The sequence below is a fragment of the Sorex fumeus genome, unplaced genomic scaffold, assembly GCF_029834395.1.
Source record: "Sorex fumeus unplaced genomic scaffold, SorFum_2.1 ptg000018l, whole genome shotgun sequence".
Lineage (NCBI taxonomy): Eukaryota > Metazoa > Chordata > Mammalia > Eulipotyphla > Soricidae > Sorex > Sorex fumeus.
In genome coordinates this window covers 1,191,838-1,203,304 of record NW_026606075.1, presented here as the reverse complement: position 1 = coordinate 1,203,304, position 11,467 = coordinate 1,191,838, and positions in this window count along the sequence as shown.

Genomic DNA, 11,467 nt, shown 5'->3' with positions numbered 1-11,467 from the left:
AAAACAAAACACTGTCCTCCAGTTGCTGGTCGATTTTCTCCACTGGGCCCAGTAACGTCTCCACTGTGAGACTTCTTGTCACTGTGTAAGGCATACTGAATACTCTAGGTAGCTTGCCAGGCTCTCCGAGAGGGGAGGAGAAATCCGCACTGTATTAAAGGGACGGTTTTCCCGCCTACACGGCGGGTTCCAAACTCATAGTTCCTTGTCTCTGCCCCTCTGCTCCCACCAATATACACGCTCCAGGCTCTCAACTGAAACCCTTTATCCTTTGGGTTGATCTGTGGATCCAGTTCTTGGTCTCTGGGGTCTACATTATCCCAGGCTAGGGAAGGGTGAGGCCCATTTTCAACACTAAGCCAAAGAGAGAAAGAAAGAAGGAAATTTGAAGTAAATTAACCCACTGACAGTTTAACCCATCCATAAGGACGTTTATTTAAGAAACTAAGTTGCCCACCAGTGTTTGCTGTGCTTCCCCTCAGCTTTAGGAAATGAAGAAGCTGCCAGGTTTAGAGCTTGATAGTCACAGCAGAGCAAACTAAAGGATCGGGTCTTAAATGCTCAAAGGAGCAAGTAATTATGGAGCTGTTATTGACACTACAAGTGGCCCACGGGGAGCCTTTTGAGTTTATTGATGTCTAGGCAAATCCTACTTGCATTAATGCTTCTCTATCAGCCTCACTTCTCAGCTAGAAGAATCTTATAAAATAGCTTCTTATAAGTTAAAGGGAAGTGAGTGAAATGGAGTGGATGTGGGCAATGCATTGTGAGGATGCAACAGTTTCCAGGTAAGTAAAGTTTAGATTGTTAAAGAGTAAACAAATACATTTTGAATTTTAAATAAAACATCACTCCCTGACAGTAATGGACTAATATGCATCACTTAAATTCATCTTGAGCAATTATTATGGGTCAGGCAATGTTTGACCACACAGAGATGAAAAAGATGCAGCATCTAGGTTACCACAAAGCCCACTCAATGGCAACAGGGCAGATTGTAAATAGAGGAATTTTGTTGTAGCCTCACAACCCACGATCAACAGCATCTGCCATCTATCCCTGGCATCTGAGTAGACTTCTAGATAGAATCTGATGCATGTGTGATTCTGGGAACATAGAGGTAAGTTCCCTGGGGAACGGTGACTATAAGGAGTAAGCCAGACAGGAAACTAGAACTTTCAAGCAGAGGAAAGACAAAGAGTCATTCCAGCAAGGAATAAAATGCTGAGAGTTTGAGAACTTGGGGGCGGTTTAGTACTATTAGAACCGGAAACAGAAAATGTCGTGGGGCAAGTTTTTGTTGTGGGACCAGAGAGATAGTACGAGACTAAGAAGTTTGTCTCAAGCACAGTCAAAGCCAGTTCAACACCAGCACTTTATCTGGTACCTAGAGCAGCACCAGGAGTGATCCTTGAGCTCAAGGTCCAGAGTAAGGCCTGTGAACCACTGGACATGTCCGCAACCCCGTGTCTTCAAACCCTCTCAAAAGAAATAAATGAAAAAAGTAAAGGTGATTTTTAAAATTTTTCATGTGAACATGAGACAGTCGAGTTAATGTGAATGTGGTATACTACTGATCTAAAAGAGGAAATGTAGGCCTGTCATGGTAAAATATTCCATGTGAAGACACTGAGAACTTAATAGCTTCAGCATTCTGTTATTTCCTCATGCAGACACCATTGTGTTTATTCAAGAATTACTGGCTACTGTACCCTTGTCCATTACCATATTAATATCTCAGCCTGCTTGCTTTGATCCGTTCACAACCATAGCAATGCTGGGAAACTGAATATGATTTTGCCAACAGAGTTGACACATTGTGAGTGCTTTACAGTTAATGTGTTGTAAGTGTTAGTTAGTGTGCTGTAGGTGCTAACACCTCAACAAGTGAGAACTATGAAGTCCAGAATGCATTGGGGAATAATTTTGTTTGAAATCAAGGAAAACAAGGTAGAGGACAAAATAAACTCACAATATTGTTCTTCTAATACAGTGCTCTATATTAGCTATACCACCTGCAGCGTACGACACCAAGACAGTTTGAAAATGCTTGGTGACCACAGAAAGTGATATAATTGGATTGGAAAGTACTCATTGGGTCTAGAGTACAGTGGGTAGGGTGCTTTTATTACCTGTGGCCAATCCAGGTTCAATCCCAGCATGCTTATACGATTCCCTGAGAACCACCAGAAGTAATACCTGAGTACAGAGTAAAGAATAACCCCTGGCCATCACTGGGACTGAGAGTTTGAAATCTGCCTTAAAGATGGGAAACACACACACACACACACACACACACACACACACACAAGGTGTGTTTAGCACATCAACTCCAGGAAATCACCATTTCAAACTCATTCCTGTTTTCTAAAATATCCTAAGTATATTGTAATTATCAATTTGCTCCAGCTCTAGGCCTATGTCAAATAGGGATTTGTGTAGAAATGTCTGTATTCCAAGTATGCCTTCAATCATGATCCACCTAGAAAGCCTAGCCCATGAGCTAAGTGAGTTATTTATCCTCCTAGTAACTTCAGGTCTAGTAATCTGATTCCACTTCAACTCAATAGTCTTGCTATCTCTCGACCTATTAACAGCTTAATCATAGACCAGTGACAGTGAGCCATAGTTCGTGAATGCAAATTCCAAGACACTATACACCAATTTTACAGTGTTTTTTCTCCCCCTGTGATTATGAGCTTTTTATAATCTGCAGTTTTATATCTGCATCCTAAAATCTAAGGCATTTCTGTCACTGTCATTGCCATCCAATTGTTTGTCGATTTACTCAAGCAGGCGCCAGTAACATCTCTATTCCTCCCAGCCTTGAGATTTTAGCAGCATCTCCTTACTCACCATTCCCAAGGATTGGAAGCTCTTTCAGGGTCAGGGGAATGAGACCTGTTGAAGTTACTAGTTTTGGCATATCGAATACACCATGGGGAGCTTGCCAGGCTCTGCCCCCGTGCAGGCAGGATACTCTCTCTCCTATATAACATATATATATATATATATATATATATATATATATAAATTTCTCTCTATGATTTGTTGCCTACAGTCTGAACTCCATCAAACATGGTGTGGCAATTATGGAAAATGGGTAGGAAGTGTTTTATGATGTGTCACACCGCTGCTTTGTGGCCACGTGGTCCTGAAAATGGCCTGGAGCATGGCAGTGGTTGGGTAGTAGAGGTTGGCTGCCAGGGCTGGGTCCCTTCAGGCAGGGAAGGCTCCCACACAACCCCCTCTGGGGCGTCCCATGTGAAAACATCCTGGAGCAGAGACAGTTGTCATGGTTATTGGGGCCTCATTTTATAGTCCCTATGAAGGTATTGCTATTCCTGAATAAAACTTTTTCGATATTTTATTTGTCTGACTGGGTTTGAACTTTTCCTGTGCGAGTCAAAGAAATCTGGTTCCCAGATCACAGCCTAATGCATTTTAACCTGACCATGTGCTTCCTGCAACAAATACAATCTTCCATAGATTCTACAATGGGAAACAATATTTTCTAAGCTGTACATTTGCTATAAATATCTTTGAACTTAAAAAGTGAGTTTTTATCACATACTAAGTTTTCATCACATACTAAGCGGTAAGTTAAATGAGGGGAAACTGTTTATTCAGAACAAATGCACCAACAGCAAAATGAAAATACTAATTATGGAAACTTGTTCAAGAAACACAAAAGACAAAAACATATAGGAGTAAAAGTAAACTCTCCAATTATTAAATGTCAATACGTAATTTTGAAGTTTGCTAATCATTACACCATTTTCAGGAGAATGTTTCTCTAAAGACTGAAAAGTTTTAATGAGATTTATATGATTCTCCTTCCCATGGTGAACCATTTTGTTTCTGGAGTATATCTTAGTGTCACTTATTTAAGATAATTAAACTCATGACAGATTCACTCCAACAAGCTGCTAAGAAGAAATAAACAGCTAGGCCAAACTGAGAAGAGTCTGGTCTTCTCTACATAGAGTGAGGTACAGGAACCATGCCCGTTGGGTAAAGAAGTCTTGTTCATGACCCGCATCCATTAGAGTGTCCATTTTTATTAATGCTGAGAAATGATTAAGTGTCCTTAAATTTTCCTTCTGTCTTTGGACTTTCAGTTCTTTAATACAGAGAATGCATTTATCTTTATTCAGCACAATTCTGCAATTACACAGTACCCTATGAATAAATAATGCAAGTAATGGCAGCTTGTTCTAAAATGCTACTTTATCCCTTAACTTAATGCGAATCGTATTTTAATTGTTGGCTGAGCTATTTTAGCTGGAAAGAAATGGGTAGACATTTGTGTGCTGAGAGTGAGGTTTTTGATGTCCCCTAAGAATTTTAATAGAGTATATTTTTGTTTTAGGTTTATAGTGACTTAGAGCAAAAAGGGGCTGGAGCCTTTGCCTTGCATGCGGCCAACTCAGCTGACCTGGGTTTGATTCCCCCGCCTCTCTTGGAGAGCCTGGCAAGCTACAGAGTACCTCACCCGCACGGCAAAGCCTGGCAGCTCCCCGTGACGTATTCAGTATGCCAAATACAGTAACAACAAGTCTCACAAAGACGTCACTGGGCCTGCTCGAGCAAATGGATGAACGGGAGGACAGTGCAGTGCTCCAGATTATATGGCAGCGCTATAGTCAAATACCTACTAAAGACAATTTTTGTTACTTCCAGTGTTAAGATTCTTGCCAATTAATGATGCTTAGCATTCAAATGCAGGTTTCGTATGGAAATAAAGCTTCAACTCACTTGAGCAAGTGCTGCAAGGAGAAAATTACCAGAGGGCTTTTATTAAGACTAAGTTTTTGTGTTTTTTTAAATGAAAACCTCAACTCTATTGCAACTGATTTCATCTGGAAATCCTATTATATCTACAAATATGAGTTTGTGTTACTAACCACCTCACAGGCAAGTGATGCTTTCTGACCAAATCAATATGTGAGTAGTGGAAACATTATTGGTTTTGCTTGGATTTCTTTGATTATATATGATTTACAACACATATAGTGGGCACAGATGCAGCTGAGATGGAAGACTATACGTTTTATGACTTCCAAATTTTAGGCTTATTTATCTATTTTGAATAAAGTTTTCTGAAGAATGTAAGGAATATGTTTTTTTTTATGTGCATATCTTGTTATTTCAGCATCTTTTCAAAACGACTGCCATTATTATACTGTGTTTCTCTTTTGTCAAAGATCAAGATCAATTAAAATCACTTTATCTCTATTTCTACCATTTTATGTATTTCTTTGATGCATTTGTCTGTTTTTCACAAATTTAATGATGTCTTCATTATAATGACTTTATAGTAATTCGAGTTTTTTCATTAAACCACTGTGACATACACATTTACAAAACTGTTCTTGATTTAGTGTCAGTCATACGATGTTTGATCACCTGTCCCTTCACCATCGTACATTTCTCACCACCACCAATGTCCTCAGGTTGTTTCCTACAGGCTCTTTCCCCAATCTCTCTCCCTCTCCCTCCCCCCCTCTTTTTGTGCATTATGGTTTGCAACACAGGTACTGAAAGGTTATCATGTATATTCCATTACCTCTTTTCAGCACTCAGTTGTTGTCCAGAGTGATCATTTTCAACTATCTTTGTCATACTGGTCCCTTCTCTGTCCTCACCACATTCCCCCCATTACCACTTGTGACTAGCTTCTAAATGTGGACCATACCTCCTGGCCCTTGTTTCTAATGTCCTTGGGTATTAGTCTCATACTACGTATCTTTTGGGCTGGAGTGATAGCACAGTGAGTAGGGAGTAGATATTTTGTCTAGAAAAAATATCTACTTGCCTTGCACGCGGCCGACCCGGGTTTGATTCCACTCTGGGAGGCTGGCAAGCTATCGAAAGTATCCCGTCTGCAGGGCAGAACCTGGCAAGCTCCCTGGGGCATATTCGATATGCCAAAAATAGTAACAAAAAGTCTCACAATGGAGTCGGTACTGGTGCCAGCTCTGGCAAATCTATAAACAAAGGGATGACAGTGCTACAGTGCTACTCTGTTTCTTTTATATTCCACAAACGAGCCCAATTATTTTTATGTCTGTCCTTCTCCTTTTTTTCCCTCAGTATAATACCAATGTTGATCAATACCCCCAAGTCTATATATATGTGAATTTCATGACTTCATAATTTTAATATCTGCAGTATTAGTACTTTGATATTGTTCTTCTCCTTTGCTTTTGTATTAGTTGCTTTAGGTATTTTCATCATATCTAGATATTAGGTTAAAACCAAAAGATTGTTCAAATAAATTTAAGGCCAATGTGGTAATACATGCACACAGACATACACACACACACACACACACACACACACACACACACACTTGCTGGAGTTAGATCGGCATTGTTTTTTTCTTTATTATTTGGGGAGATGGTATTGTTTGGAATCTGTTGATAAGAAGGGAAGAACTGAAATCCAAAAAGCTACCTAAGTATTTTACTTTTTGAAACTTATCATGAATGGTGCTGTTCTTTATTTTCATTTCTTATTATCCATTGCAAATTATCATAACATTTAATAATTGAAATGTTGCTGTATTAACCTAAAATCTACAAAAATCAGAAACAAAATGATATGTATAGATAGAAAGATTTCAAATAGAACACATGACTGTAGAAAATGAAAGATCCCAATGCCTTAGGAAAAACTTGTAGATGGAAATCTTGGACGAGGGAAGAACTGAAACTTGGCAGGTAAAAATCTCAGGATATAGAGAGGAGAGCATCCGCCCTGAGTAACCTCAGCATGATTTTCTGGATCTTTTAGTTTATTGGATGAGGTCCACATACATTATGGAAGACTAGCTCTTTACTCACTATAATTGTTTTTTTTTTATTTATTTATTTATTTATTTTGCTTTTTGGGTCACTCCTGGCGATGCTCAAGGGCTACTCCTGGCTCTGCACTCAGGAATTACTCCTGGTGGTGGTGCTTAGGGGACCATGTGGGATGCTGGGATTCGAACCCAGGTCAGCCATGTGCAAGGTAAATGCCCTACCCGCTGTGCTATCACTCCAGCCCCGCTGTTAATTGTTTTAAATATTACTCTTATCTAAAAATAAAACAACTTACCCAACATCATCTGTGCTTGATACAATATTTAGATGCCATGGCCTAATCAAGTAGGAACATAAAATAACCCATCACATATAGACTGGGTGAGAATCATATAAAATAGAGAACATTATTCATGCAAAGCCTTTTACTTATGAATTAATGATAAGGTTTATAAATTATTACAAATAATATTAATATTAAAGTATAGTGATTAACACAAGAAAACCTTGTCATATTTTTCTCTAGACAAAATATCTACTCCTTAAACAACATATCTACTTCTTAAAAATGAATTAGTCTAAATTAATTTATTTGGTCATAGAAGTATCCATAAAGTTTAATATACTTTCTGTATATTTTATTACTATTATTGCTTTTTTATGCATCAGAAACAAATCTAAAAGCAGAAAGTCCACATGGAATTGAGAAATAAGTACAAATTTAATTCGTGTAAGATGAATATAATTAAAAGAAAAACAAAAAATGTCCCTTCATACTCATTCTAAAATAATTCCCATTATTTAACTCAAGCTAGTTCTATTATTCTTTTCATTTGGTACTTGATCTCTATTTAAATATGCATGTCCTCAGAAGAGACAAATGTTAATTACTATTAAATAGTCATTAATTTAGAATTTTCTTTTAGAATATTCTTTTTTTTTCTGGTTTTTGGGTTACATGCAGTGATGCTAAGAGGTTACTCTGGCTCTGCACTCAGGAATTACTACTGGCAGTGCTTGGGGGACCTATTGAATGCCAGGGATCGAACCCAGGTTGGCGGTGTGTAAGGCAAATGCCCTACCCGCTGTACTATCACTCAGGCCTTGAGAATATTCTTTAAAGTTGCTTTTATCTACTTCTAAATACACATGCACTTGTATATATAAATATATGTACATTTGGAAAAGGTATTTCAGTAGTTCACAGTGTACATTTTAATGTGTATCCATCTTAGCTTTTTAATTTTAATTCTATAACCCTAGATCTTTCTGCTTTTTTTCCTACTGAAATGGTAAAATAAATAAATGCACCCTACCACATACGTTTTGGGATTGCTTAGCTATTTTACATTGCTACCTTATGACTTTTTGTTTTGTATTTTCCTGTGTTCCTGTGCCAGTTAGAAATGGGATAAACTGTGAAAGAAGAGAATAGCCATGAAGCGAAGTGTGATTACAATCCAGAAAATTATCAGAGGTCAATTATTAGACTATTTTCTGGGTCACTAGGAAGTTTATTGTGTAGAATTTAAATTCTTTGTAAACACTGCATTGTAAAGTGGTTGATTTAGTCCATTTCTTTTTCCTATGTTAATGCATTTCACATGACCCAATATATGGCATGTAATGCCTTATTTAATGAAGTGGATTTTGCTTTTTACATTATTTTTAATTCATTATTCATACTCATGAATTGAAAGAATTAACATTGCAAAATTATCTTCCTATGGGTCAGAGCTGAGCTGGAGCAATAGCACAGCAGTAGGGTGTTCACTTTGCATGCAGTCAACATGGCCAACCCAAGTTCGATTCCTCCGCCCCTCTCAGAGAGCCCAGCAAGCTACCGACAGTATCTCGCCCGCAGGGCAAAGCCTGGCAAGTTCCCCGTGACGTATTTGATATGCCAAACACAGTAACAAGTGTCTCAATGAAGACAACATTACTGGGTCCGCTTGAGCAAATCATGAACAACGGGAGGACCGTGACTGTGACCGGGTCAGAGCTATAGTCCAGTGTGTATGGTGCTTACCCTGCAGATGACTGACGTGGGTTTGACATCCAGTTCATGTATTGTCTTCTAAATCTAGCCAGGCAGGAGTAATCTCTGAAAGCAGAAGTAGGAGAAAGCTCTGGGACATCTGGTGTTACCCTTCCCCCAAATTATAAACATCCTACTCAAGGTACTACGCATATTCAATTAAATTTCCATGAAAATTCTATTGACTTTTTTCAAAGATATGAGAAAAACTACTCAAATTTGTATGGAAACCATAAAAATTCCTAGTAGCCAAAGCTACCATAAGATTAAAAAAAAAGAAGGGAACATTGTACTTACCTACTTTGTTCTATGATATAAAGCTATAACGGTACAAACTGATGGTTCTAGAAGTACCTGCAGACCAATGGAATAGAATTGAGAGTCACGAGTTAAGCCCCAGATTTATGAGCAGCTAAACTACAAATGAGCTAAATATATAAAGTGAAACAAAGGAAATATTTTCATTAAATGGTATTAGGGAAACAAAATAACCATATTTTTTTAAAAAAACGGAAATTAGCCTTATATCATTAACAAAAGTAATCTCAAAGTGGATTAAAGATATCAAGATTATACTAAAATCAATAAAATTCATTGGATGGAACTCTCCAGGAAATTTGCTACAGCAGCAACATTAAAGAAATGTTCACAATGGTAAAAATAACAAAACCAAATAGGACTAGATCAAATTAAAAAGCTTCTGCTCCATGAAAGAAACTCAAACTTCCATAAAAGGATTGATATATGGGGCTGGAGCAATAGCACAGCGGGTAGGGTGTTTGCCTTGCACTAGGCCAACCCAGGTTCGATTCCCAGCATCCCTTATGGTCCCCTGAGCACTGCCAGGGGTAATTCCTGAGTGCAGAGCCAGGAGTAACCCCTGTGCATTGCCAGGTGTGACCCAAAAATTTAAAAAAAAAGGGATTGCTATACAAAATCTATAAAGCACTCACAACAAAACTCAACAACAAATATCCAGTGACCTCATTCATATAAGACAAGAGGAGATGAACAGACAATTTCCCAGAGAAGATATATGAATGATAAAAAAGCATATGAAAAGATCTTAATAATTATTCATGATTAGGGAAATGGAGATAGAAACAACTGATATTTAACTTTAGGCCTGTGAAATGGCATTGGGCAAAGTCTAGAAACAATCATTGTGGGTAGGATTGTGTGGTGAGAAAAAAACCCTCATCCACCGTTGGTGGGAATGTCATCTGGTTCAGTCTCTATGGAAACAAATATCCATTTTTTAAAAAAAGGAATGGAACTATTATGCAACTCAGTGATACCATTTCTTGCCATCTATCTCCAAAACACAAAAAAAATTAATTACAAAGGATATGGCCACATCATTGTTCATCTCCGCACAGTAGTCAAGATAAGGAATTGATCTAAATGCCTATCTATCTAAAACTTGTGGTACATATGCATGACAAAATACTACGCATCTCTAAATAGGAACAAAATCACAGAATTTGAAGCAATGTGTATGGAACTAGTGAAGTTCTGCTGAGTGATCTTAGAAAGAAAGAGAAAGCTACAGAATGGCATGTCTCCTGTGTAGGATTTAGAAATACACACAAGGTTTGAACAAAGGATCAAAGAGAATATAATGGAAAAGCTGATCAACAGTTGAGTTGGTGTGGTTGGGTACTTTAAAGGGAAGAAATTTAGGGTCCTTTGGGGGGGATGAAAGTACGCTAGCTATAAGTGTGATATTGGAATTATGAGCATAAAAACATTATTAATAGTATTATAAATACTACTGTCCAGGTAGTATTTATAATGTCCAGCTGATTATCACAGAATCTCAATAAAATATTATTTAACATTCAAATTCATCAAAAGTTGAAGAAAGTAGCATAACATTGTCAAGAATATAACCTTTGTGTCATTTTTATAAGTGCATCTACACAGTTGATTTTATAATTATAGTAGTATAAGATAGTATCTGAAATAATCCATGTATCTATTACAATGTGAAAATTTCTCTTCAAATGAAACTTTGTGAAGCCAATATTCAGAATGGAGGTTTTATGATACCAATATCAAATCAGTGCTGAAAAGTGATCATAAATAAAGTACATAGTATTAGAATGTACTTAGACACACTAATCAATGGGAGAGAATTGACAACTGCCACATAAAACTACATATAGATGGACATTAGATGTATAACAAAGAAGTTGAGCTTTTCAATGGGACAGCTGAAGTCTTGTTAATAACCAGTATTAGGAAACCTGGACAGCTGTATGTCAAGTTTGTATGTCAGTTAAGCCTCCCTCTCAAAACATTTACAAAATTAATTCAGATTAGATTAAAGAATTGGAAACAGGAGCTGATATATTAAAATAGAGGGGAAACATATGCAATATGCTTATTGACAACAGCATTACAGACATGTTTGGGGACTTGATTCCAGTACAAAAGATACTAAAGCAAAAATAACAAATGTTGCTATATCAACCGAAGTGCCAGTGCAGTAAAATAAACTTTCTTTAAATGGTATCATCCCGAATAGAAGACTGTTGCACACTTATTTGTGATAAGCGTTTAATACCCAAACTATAAAACATTCTCATAAAATTTGTCAATTTAAAACCGTTTGAGC